Below are 12,412 nucleotides of genomic sequence, written 5' to 3' on the forward strand. Positions count from 1 at the left end.
AGGCGTTTGCCTAACCGTAGCAGCTGGAACAGTCCGTTGTATGGGTGGAAGGGGTCTCCCATGATTTTATTGGCTCTGGAGTTGCACCTCCTGATGTATAGTTCCTGCAGGGGGGGGGGGGGGGGGGGGGGGGCGAGTGAAGTTCCCATAGTGCGTTCGGCCGAACGCACTACTCTCTGCAGAGCCTTCTTGTCCTGGGCAGAGCAATTCTCAAACCAGATGGTAATATTTCCAGACAAGATGCTTTCCACAGCCGCTGAGTAGAAGCACTAGAGGATCCTCTGAGACAATCTGAATTTCCTCAATTGCCTGACGTGGTAAAGGCGCTGCCTTGCCTTACTCACGAGTGCAGCGGCGTGTGATGTCCATGTCATATCCTCAGAGATGTGGACTCCCAGATATTTAAAACAGCTCACCCTAGCCACAGGATCCCCATTTATCCTCAATGGTGTGTACGTCCTCGGATGATGTGCCCTCCTAAAGTCCACGATCAGCTCCTTAGTTTTTTTGATGTTCAAGAGGAGGCTGTTGTCCTGGCACCAGAGTGCTAGATCAGCCACCTCCTCCCGGTAGGCCTTCTCATCGTTGTCTGAGATCAGGCCCACCACCACAGTGTCATCAGCAAACTTAATTATTGAGTTGGAGCTGAACCTAGCCACACAGTCATGTGTGTACAGGGAGTACAATAGAGGGCTGAGGATGCCTGAACTGTGGTGCAGTTAGATTCATGGCAGATCTATTTTTCCTTCTCAATCCCATTCTTCTGCCCTTACCATAACCATTGACACCATTACTAATCAAGAATCTTTCAATCACTGCTTTAAAATATATCCATTGACTTGGCCTCCACAGCTGGCTGTAGCAATGAATTCCACAGATTCACCACCCTCTGACCAAAGTAATTTCTTATCTCTGTTCTAAAGGTACATCCTTTTATTCTGAGGCTGTTGCCTCTGGTCCAAGACTCTCCCACTGGTGGAAACAGCTTCTCCACGTTCACTCTATCCATATCTTTCACTATACGGTAAGTTTCAATGAGGTCCCCCTCATCCTTCTAAACTACAGCGAGTACTGGCACAGTGCCTTCAAATGCTCATCATATGTTAACCCAATCATTCCTGAGATAATTCTCGTATACCTCCTCTGGACCCTCTCCAATACCATCACGTCCACCCTCAGATGTGGGGCCCAAATCTGCTCACAATACTCAAAATGCAGTCTAACCAATACCTTATAAAGCCTCACCATTAAATCCCTGTTTTTGTATTCTTGCCCTCTCTAAATAAATGCAAGCATTGCATTCACCTTCCCTACTACCGATTCGACTTGTAAATTAACTTTTTGGGAATCCTGCACCAGTACTCCCAAGTCCCTTTGTATCTCCTATTTCTGAATTATCTCCCCATTTAAAAAATAGTCTATGCCTCTATTCCTACTACCAAAATGCATGACTCCATACTTTGCAACGCTGTTCTCGATCTGCCACTTCCCAGCCCACTCTCAACCTGTTCAAGTCATTTTGCAGAGCCCCTGATTTACCTATACTACCTGCCCCTCCACCAATCTTTGTATCATCTGCAAATGTGGCTATGAAGCCTTCATCCAAATTGTTGATATATACCGTGAAGAGAAGCAGTCCCAGTACGGACCTCTGCAGAACACCACTGGTCAGTGGTAGCAAACCAGAAATTGCCTCCTTCATTGCCACTTTTTACCTTCTACTATCCAGCTAACTTGCTATCCATGCTAGCATCTTCCCTGTGATACCATGGACTCGCATCTTCTTTAGCAGCCTCCTGTGTGGCAGCTTATCATAGGTGTTCTGAAAATCCAAGTAAACCATATCCATGGACTCTCCTTTGTTTATCCTGCTATTTACTTCCTAAAAAAGTTCCAGCAGGTTTGTCAGGCAACATCTTCCTTTCACAAAACCTATTTTATCGTGTGCGGATGTGGGGTACTCAGAAACCTCATCTTTTATAATGGACTAATTAACTTGTTTTCAGAACCATCATTATTTTTTAAATCCCGGATTTCAAATTTATTATGGTCTGCCATGGGATTTGAATCTAGGTCCCAAAGACTTTGCCCTGGACATTTAGACTATTAATCCAGGAATCATATCACTGTACTATTGCCACCCCATTTATAACTGAACACGCTCTCTAATTAAATAAACCATGCTCACTTTTATACAAGTTCCTTTCCATTATTAAATTATGGACGATTGTGACATAGTCTTGAAAGGAATCTGACCAATATTTTAGTCTATTACCCCAAAATTACTTCCCCAACTAGACTGCACATATTTCTACAGTGCTTGCTCCAATTGCTGTCAACAGTAGTTAAGCATAAATTCATACTTTGATCTATCCTAAGTCCTCTGGTGTTCACCTGTGTGTGACCCAGTGTTCCACTCTAAAATTGTTATGTTCCATCACATTTAGCACAGTGCACCATTTACCTTGCAATATCTTCATTTAGCCTTTGCACTGGGTTGACATTTTTCCAAAGTTGTGAAATCAATCCATATCAATTCATTATGCAATTTGTCATCCAGCATGCAAACTATTACTTGGTTACAAATTCCTACCTCTTCCTGGCAACTGATTCATTAGCAGATACATCATGACATAGTTTCATATTTGACCCTTGGAACAGCTACTGCAAATTGTGCTTTGAAAACCATTATTTGCACTTCTGACTGACTACTTTGCTGCCTCAGTGCCTGCTGGCAAAAACCCATATACTTAGTTATTTTTAGATTTGACCTTTCCAACATGTACATATCCTCTCAGTGTTGTGCCCCATACAAACTCGAGATCATTCCGGACGCTGCAACTGTGACCCAAGTTGAAAAAAATCCAATTTGCCCATCAATCCTGGGCAAAGCAGAGTGCAATTAAGCATCGTCTCAATTTTAAAATACTCTTCCTGGTTGTCATATTGTTCATGCCTCACTCCTTCCTATTACCCATCTCCAAAGTTATCTTCTCCACCCCTACAATAGAATAAGGTACCAGCACACGTCTAGTTCGCATCGTGAGCATCCTAGCTTTTAATTGTCCCATTGGCATAATTGCCAATGCCTGTCTGCATCCCTCTAACCAGATATTTTAGTTTCAGGATAGTTCAGGATAGTTCTCAATGCCAATCTCTGATCAAGTATTGAGTCATTTGGCCTTCCCTCTCATTGCACCTCTGTGAAATTCTCTTTTGCAACACTCCTGTGACATGTCTCAGTAAGGTACTATTTAACAGCATGTAGTATTGTCGCAGTCCACGCATATATTTGATATTGAATGGCTCCATTTATTTATATCAGCTTCACCAACTGTGATACGCAGACATGTGATAACTAATTCAAAGAGAAACGATAAAGCAGATAATGTATTCACCAAAAGAAATTCAAGGGATCTATCTCATCTAAGTTGTCTACAGAGATGCAAGTGTTACATTTATGTTTTACAAACCTTATTCACTGTAGAAGTGATGAAGGTAAACAAACCAGTACGACATGAAATCTTTAAGATAGCTCTAGTCATTTCCTGTACTCGAGAGATGCTGCTTGAGTTACTCCAGCATTGTGTCTATCTTCGGTTTAAAACAGCATCTGCTGTTCCTTCTTACACATTTTATCTGCTCCACTGCTAAATCTCAAGGTATGTCTACTTTGAAGAAGTTCTCCTCCTCCCTCCAATGAGTGTTCAGCAGCATCCTCTCTCGCTGCTCCCCCTCTGTGATTCCTCCTGCTCTCAGACCACGTTTTCTCATCTTGCAAACAGCTAACAATAAAGGCCTGTTTCCTTTATCATTGTTACTTTTTTGCACATTTTCATTCATTTGTTCTATGCCTCTCTACATTATCGTCTACACCCTGTGACTTTCAGTCTGAAGAAGGGTCTCGACCCGAAAAGTCATCCATTCCTTCTCTCCAGATATGCTGCCTGTCCCACTGAGTCACTCCAGCATTTTGTGCCTATTTCCACCCTTAACATATTGCAATTAATAAATACTTAAAGTGATAGTTTTCTAGCTGCTAGTATTTTCAAAGTGTTGGCAACCCAAGGTCTGGGCCCTTCTTCAGAGTGATTGTGATGGGGAAGAAAGGAAAGCTGGAAGAGCGGAGGGGCAAGACAAAGCCTGGCAAGTGGTATGTGGATAAGGGTGGGCTGGGGATGCAGGAGGTTTGATAGGCAGATGGTTGCACAAAGGACAGATGAAAAGATAGCAGGTGCGAGATTAGAAGTGCAAATTGTGAACCAGACGAAGACTAGGTGGAAGGGGAGGAGGATAATAATAATAATAATAATGTATTTTATTGTCATTGCACATAAGTGCAACGAGATTTGCGTTTGCAGCTTGCAGGATGGGGGGGGGGGGGGAGGGATAAGTCCAAGGAGGTACAGAAAAGCGATGGGGAGGGGGGAGGGGTTGAGAGGGGGGTGGTTTGTTTGTAGGTTAGCTACCTAAAATTAGTTAGGTTGTAAGCTACCCAAGCGGAATACAAGGGGGAGCTCCTCCAGTTTGCTCGAGGTCTAATTCTGGCAATGGAGGACCAGGAATGAAAGGTCAGAATTGGAATGAGAAGATAACAGCTGGGATCCACTATCGGCCATGAACAGCAACAGAATTACACAGTGTAACTTCATAAACCACTATATGCCCGATTCTGACACAACTAATCAGAACAAAAGGAAAACCCTAGTTCAATGTTGAGGTACGTCAGGAACAGTGCTGTGTGCCAAAAGCTGTCAATATGAACCTATAAAATTAAAATTACAGGACATTGGGGATGCTGGAATATTGTACAAAAAAGTATTGGTGGATCAGTCTGAAAACTAGGTTAGAAATTACCTAAAACTGGAGAATTCAACTTTCATACCGTTGGGTTGTAAGATACTGAAGCAGAATACGAAGTGTTGTCCCCCAGTTTATGTATGGCCTCACTCTGACAATGGAGGCGGCTCAGAACAGAAAGGTCAGTATGGGAATAAGAAGGGGGTTTAAAATGGTCAGCAACCAGGAGATTCAGTAGGCTTTGGCGGACCAAGTGTAGCCAAACTGGCAAACCATCAGTACTTGAAATTCCAAGTCAAGAACAGAATGCTCACAAGATAAAACCTGTGACTTGATCAGCTGCAGAGACAGCTAAACCTGTTGCATTTAGACAATTATAATCAGAAGCTTCTCAAGGTCAGGAGCAATTATCAAAAGGTAGTAACCCACTTCAGGCCCAAACTAATAATTGCTTTCTTCAGCACTGCAACTAGAACAGTGTTTAGCCACACGGTACATCAATTGGATATAAACTTTGGGAATAGTCTTTTGGCATTCTCAATGGATTGCCGTGGACAAATTGACAGAATATCAACATGACAAGCAGCGCAAAACTCATGCTCATATACTAAAAATAATTAATTTGCCTCTTTTAAGATCAAGTGACTCCTATAAACTTTCCAAATGCTTTTCAGCTGGCCTCAGTGTACATGGGGCATACCTCAGGGATTGCAGTGTTATGCAAAATAAATCAGACATGTGAGTGTATTTAAAAAAATCAATTATGCACCATGCAGTAAATGCCACCTCAGTTTATTTTGTGTGAAATACTCCCTAGTGTACAGATAATCAAAACAAACTTCAGAAGATTTTTTTTTTTTTTTTTTTTGCACTGTGTTTTTGTTGACAGGTCTCAATGGAACTAAAAATAGTTGTGACTCTTTCCAGACAATGCACCCTCTTGTATCTCATCCAAATTACCCATTCCACTTGCAAGACTCAAATTGGCAGTGGTGGGTAAAAGGAAGAGATTTTTTAAAAAAACCCTAAGGAATTGAAGTCTGCCTAGTTTTCTACCAATCTGAGTAAAATCAGGTAATTCAACATTGGTGAGAAAATAAACCCAGGATCTTGTGCAAATAATACCAACAAAGTACTGGAGGAAACCCACAGGTCAGGAAGGATCTGTTGAAGCAATGGTCAAACAACATTTTGGGTCGGACCATTTCAGACTGACTGGAGTAGGGGGAAGAAAGCTGGAAAAGAAAGGTGGGGGTTCAACAAAGCCTGGCAAGTAATGTGGATACAGGTGCCCGGTGGTGTGTGTGGATGTTTCATTGGCAAGTGACAACGGCTAGGCTTGAGAAGGAGACAAAGGCATCAAATAAGGAAAATAGAAGAGTGAAATGTAAAGCTGGAAAGTGGGATATGGGTGGAAGGGGAAAAAGGGGAAGATATAGTTTACAATCTGAGTAAGAGAATGTAGAACTGTCACTTCTGCTGCAAGCCATCCATCTGGGAATTGATTCAGCTTTTCAATCCCTCTTAGCGGGCATGTCCTATATTTTGCGAGATGTTGTCTACATTATCACTATCTATTGCCATTACTATTTACCCACTGAGCAACTCGATTAAATATATTTATTTTATTACTCCATTGCTTCCATAGCCTTCTCTATAATTTTTAACTAACTAAATTTTGCTCCATTTGAGTTCTGACAAAGCATCTTTGACCTGAAAATGTTAACTGTTTCTATTTACACAAATGCTGCCTGACCTGCTACGTTTCTGAAGAAAGGGTCTCGACCTGAAACTTCACCCATTCCTTCTCTCCAGTGATGCTGCCTGTTCCGCTGAGTTACTCCAGCTTTTTGTGTGTATCTGAGGTAGAGGAGAATCTGACTGTACCCTATTTTATGGAAGAACTATTCAGAGGGGAATCTGGTGGTGCGCGCTTTCAAGCTTCTGTATCTTCTGGGCTTGACAGAGGTGGGAAGGTCTTTGATAATGTTGGCTGTTTTTCCAAAGCACCAGGAAGTATCTGGTGGAGATACTCTGCATGATGAACTAGGCTACATCCACAAATCTGCAATTTCTTGTGATCTGGGGCAGAGCTGTTACCAAATAAAGCTGTGATGCAACCCAACAATATGCTTTCTATGGGGCAATAGTAAAAGGTTGTAAGAGTCATTGGAGACATGCCACATTTCCTTCAGTCACCTGAGGAAGTAGAAATGTCAGTGTGCCTTATTGGCTGTGGCTTCAATGCAGTTGAAGCCACAGCCAGGGAATTTAAACTTCTCAATCAATTCTACTGCAGTAGCATTGATGCTAATTGAGGCATGTACTTACTCCACCACTCTTCATGAACTAGATAACTAGCTCCTTCATCTTGCTAACATTAAGGGAGAGATCACTAGCCTGACATTATGTTACTAGGTTCTCCATTATTTTCTGGACTCAGCCTTGTCGTTGTCATCCAGTCCATCACAGAGGTATCGTCTGCAAACTTGTAGATGCAGTTAGAGTTTAATTTGTCCACACAGTTGCGAGTGTCCAGGGAATATCATAAGCGACTGAAAACGCATCCTTGCAGGGTACTGGTATTAGGAATTAGTGTGGACAATGTGTTGTCCCCTATCCTCACTGAATGTGGTCTATGGATCAGAATGTTGAGGAACCAATGGCAGATGGCAGTGCGGGCTCCAATGTTCAGGAATTTGGAGATCATTTTGGATGAGATTATAGGTGTCCTTGTTGTGTAGGTGTTCCTAAGGCGAACCTTGGCTTGTGAGATGACATCCGCTGGAACATATTGTGACGAGAGACAAACTGCAGTGGATCAAGTGTCTGGGAGGCTGGAGTTAATTTGCACCATTACCAGTCTCTCCAAGCACTTTCATGATAGTGAATGTTAGAGCCATTGGACAATAGTTACAGCATGACACCTTAGTTTTCTTTGGCACTAGGATAATAGTGATCATCATAAAATAGACGACGGCCACAGAGGCCAACAGAATTAACAAGCTCATCAGAAAGACTGGCTCCGTCCTGGGGGTGAGGTTGGATTCACTGGAGGTGATGATACTCCTCAAACTGCAGAGCATCTTGGACAATACCGCTCACCCCCTCCATGACACACTGATCAACCCTGAGGAGCACCTTCAGCAACAGACTGGTTCCACCAACATTCAGCACAGAACGCCACGAGAGCCCTTTTCCCCTGTGGCTACCAAACTGTACAATCCCTCCTCCTGTCATGGGGTAGACTGCCCCCCCCCCCCCCCCCCCCCCCCCCCCCCCCCCCCCCCCCCCCCCCCCCCCCCTCCCTCTCCCCCAATCTTTGCACATCCCCAATCCTGGGCTTTCAACTTGTCACTTTAATTTCATGTTTCATGTATTGTAGGATTCCACAGATTCCCTCTCAGGAAGGCCGATCTTGCAATTGCCACAGTGAACATTGGTGTAGGCGCCTCTGAGACTAAAGGGCAGGTGATGTTCCTCTATTGACCCTCTGCTCAAAGTGAGCATAAAATATTCCCTCTTATTCAAAAAATTACCAGTTGCAAATAAGTGATCCAGAAACTGACCATCAGTACCTGGTATAAAAACAAAAGCAGCTGCTACTGTTTACACAAGTTAAAAAAAGTTATGAAATTATTAAAGTTAGCGAGTTTGCAATACTATGCTTTTATACAACATGTCAAACTGAATAATGGTTCCCAAGGAAAACCATTTCTACCAGACAGACTGTAAACAGGATAAAAACACAGCAGCAGTGCATATTCAGTTCTTGACCAAAACATAAAATTAATACTTGGGCACCAAAAAGCGTGGCTTACACCCAATGTTACCAATTCACTAAATCAAGCAATGAGCAACTTCAGTTGGAAAAAATCCACTCTTCATGGAGTAGTTTTCACAGTGCAACATAGGGAAATGAGAGTAGGATAGGTGGGGTTACTTGCAGTTGGAGAATTCAATATCCATACCTTGAGGTCTAAGCTGCCTAAGGGAATACGAGGTGCTGTTCTTCCAAAGTGCATGTGGCCTTACTTTGGCCACTTTTATATCAACGAGAACAAGTGTAGACAAGCAGATCTTCACACTGATCACTTGTGCTCTATTTGCTAAGGTCTGCTGGAACACCCCGGTAGCTAACCATGTGAACTCCCCTTCCCATACCGATCTTTCTGGCCTTGGCCTCATACATTGCCAGAGTGAGGCCACACACAAACTGTAAGAACTGTAACTTGCCCCTTTCCTGCCCTTCACACACTCATTTCACATCCCCAAGTTCCATACATTCCCTTCAACTTTGACTCTTTCCCTCCCACTGTCCCCTTCCATCCATATTCTGCCTTCCAGCCTTATATTTCACTCTTCTTCTTTCATTATCTGATACCCTCGTCTCTTTCACCGCTAGGAGTTATCACTTATTCCACTCAATATCCATCCACATGCCAGGCTTTCTCCCCCTACTCTAAATAGTCTGTAGAATCCAACCCAAAATATCATCTGCCCATTCCCACCTCAGATGCTGCGTGACCCGCACTTCTTCCAGCACTGTTTTTTTGCTGAAAATTCTAACATCTGCAGTTACTATTGTCTCCATTTTACCTCATTTTATCATAACCTTTTAAACTTTACACCTAATATGAGGAAGGGCATTCTTGTTATTGAGGGAGTGCAGCGTAGGTTTACAAGGTTAATTCCCGGGATGGCGGGACTGTCATATGCAGAGAGAATGGAGCGGCTGGGCTTGTACACTGGAGTTTAGAAGGACGAGAGGAAATCTCATTGAAACATATAAGATTGTTAAGGGCTTGGACACGCTAGAGGCAGGAAACATTTTCCCGATGTTGGCGGAGTCCAGAACCAGGGACCACAGTTTAAGAATAAGGAGCAAGCCACTTAGAACGGAGACGAAGAAACACTTTTTCCTCACGGAGAATGGCGAGTCTGTGGAATTCTCTGCATCGGAGGGCGGTGGAAGCAGGTTCTCTGGATGCTTTCAAGAGAGAGTTAGATAGGGCTCTTAAAAAAATAGCGGAGTCAGGGGATATGGGAGAAGGCAGAGTACTGATTGGGGATGATCAGCCATGATCACATTGAATGGCGGTGCTGGCTCGAATGGCCAAATGGCCTACTCCTGCACCCATTGTCTATCGACCATCCAAAAACATTAACCACACCACATCTTTTCAAACAACTTCATCTCAATGCAAAACTTAAATCTAGGAACAAGAGTAACGCAAAACCCTCAAGCCTGCACCATTCAAACCCTCACTTCCACTTTATAGCCGAAGAATTGTATCCTTCAATTCCCCGTGCATCGAATGTTCTTTCATCTCAGCCTTAAATATTTGTTAAGCATCCACAGATTTAACAAGCAATTCAATTATCACCATTGAAAAATCTATTATTAATTGATACATAGGTCTCCATCTCTTTCAATTTCCTGGAATAGCATGACAACGCATGCAAACTATGTTGGAAGATCACAAATAATACTTTCAGAAGCTGTCGCCATATGTTTTAAGAACTCTAAAGATAATATCAAGTTGGAGGGATCAATCACTTGCAATACCTTAACGTTTGGTACCTTGTCGTTGCTCCATTACAGACTTTATTCCCATTTTCTAAAATGTTGTTGAGACAAAAAAAAATGTTGGTGTACTTCCTCATTCTGAAATCTAATTTCTTCTGAATCCAATGGGACCTAGATTACATTTCCTCTGAGAAATAAGACACATTCCTTTCTTGCCCAATTTTATTTCTCACATTTTCTCTGGCAATTACTGACATCTCTTTGTTTGTTACTAAAATTCTATCAGCCCCCAGACATCCGGCAACATTATAAACCTCTTAATCCAACTCTATACTTTCTCTCTAGGCCAAATTATTTCTCCCAAAGAAGTGTTATAATTTTCAATAAACATACATTATACTGAAATATTTATTTAAATATTTGTCTTTCGAGCATGTTTTTTAAACCAATTTCCCAATCTAGCTAAAGTAACTGTATACATTTAATTGACAATCTAGTACAGGTACATTCAATGGAAATTTATCTTATCATGACAGCACTTGTCCAAATGGTTTCTTTTGTATGCTCTTACTATTTGTATTGTCTCATAAATTCACTTTTACATCTTGTACAATGAATATTTAAATTCATGGCTGTTCTTTATGAGAGCTCTTTGATAGCTTATATACACAGATTTCTAGATAATCCATAAACTGTATAGAAGTGAGAAGGCTTTATCTTGCTTGTGTATAGAAGTGAGAAGGCTTTATCTTGCTTGTGACATTTAGATTGCCATTATGTGGCTCCATTTTATTTTATTAATTGAGCATAACTATCAATCTTCTGTTTATTGTACAAAACGTCCAACAATCTCTACCCCTTCTAACTCATCCCCAAAATATCATTTTGAAAGTAGTTAGCTTTACAAAATTACACAATGGGAAAAAGTTTGCATAAACATAAAAATAAACCTGGAGTAGGGGGAAGCATTAACATTTGCATGGGGGGGGGGGGGGGGGGGGGGGGGGGGGAGAAAGCATGGGAGGCTTCTGACCACTATTCAGCGACTCTATAACAAGTGTAAACATACATGGGTATGGATAAATGGCAAAAGCATTAACATTTGCATACAAACACACAGGTTAAGGCAAGAATAAAAAAGCAAATGAGACTTCTGACCACATGAATCTCTACTGAGTGTTAATATACATGGGTATGGGTATATGACAGTTAAATCCAATTGTGATCCAAGTCCTTTGACTTGCTTTCCTTGCCTAGCTTTAGATAAACCGAGCACTTTGGACAAATATAATATTCACAAAATGGCAATATTTAAGTAGGATGGGAAAAATTTGAACCTTTTTTTGTGCTCAGATTTGGATACAGCTGTTGTAGAAACAGTCTGAAGACTTTAAATTCCACTAACTAAAACACTATAAATATTTGTTGGGCACCATCTTGCCTATGAAATGTGCATCCAAGCTGAAATTGTTTCAAGTTCCGATTTCATCTTCAAAGTTCAAAAAGTTTGCAATTCATATTCATGTAGATTCATGAGTAGCTTAAAGGGAATTTCCTGTTGATTAACTCACTGCAGAACAACATTATGGCTATTATAAAATATCATGTTTTACCAAGTTTGCGATATTTTGAATTTAACAGAATAATTTCCAAAATATTTACAAGATGCTTTAAAACTTTGGACAAACATTTCAACTAAATACAATGACGAATAAAAGGTATTTCCTAACACATCACAACAAGAATCCAATGCCAGTGGCAAATAATCAGATTCACAACGTTTATTTGACTAATTTACAATGTTATTTTGTATGTTCTAAATATTTATCCCAAGTGAAACATATCTTTCAGTTCAGTAAATTGTTTGAAGATTTTGATGTAGATGTTTAAAAATACAAAGTATCCAATTTTAAAATAACGCAAAATAAAAGTTCTGCAGAATATTCGATTCCTTCCAACAGAGAAAATCACGGGAAATTAAGGAAATATTATCTGACCATCGGAGTTTTAGCGATAATTCAACTACATCCCATTATCACCAGAAAATTCACTCTTATATTTTAAAAACGCTTTGGGGGACTT

The 12,412-nt window shown here is 41.3% G+C and overlaps 1 protein-coding gene across 2 annotated transcripts in view; it reads right to left on the reverse strand.

Annotated features, from left to right (window-relative positions):
• The window catches only part of amfra (autocrine motility factor receptor a), a 46,054-nt gene that overhangs the window by 32,885 nt on the left and 757 nt on the right, over positions 1-12,412 (reverse strand). The window lies entirely within an intron of this gene.

The sequence above is a fragment of the Leucoraja erinacea genome, chromosome 17 (assembly GCF_028641065.1).
Source record: "Leucoraja erinacea ecotype New England chromosome 17, Leri_hhj_1, whole genome shotgun sequence".
NCBI lineage: Eukaryota > Metazoa > Chordata > Chondrichthyes > Rajiformes > Rajidae > Leucoraja > Leucoraja erinaceus.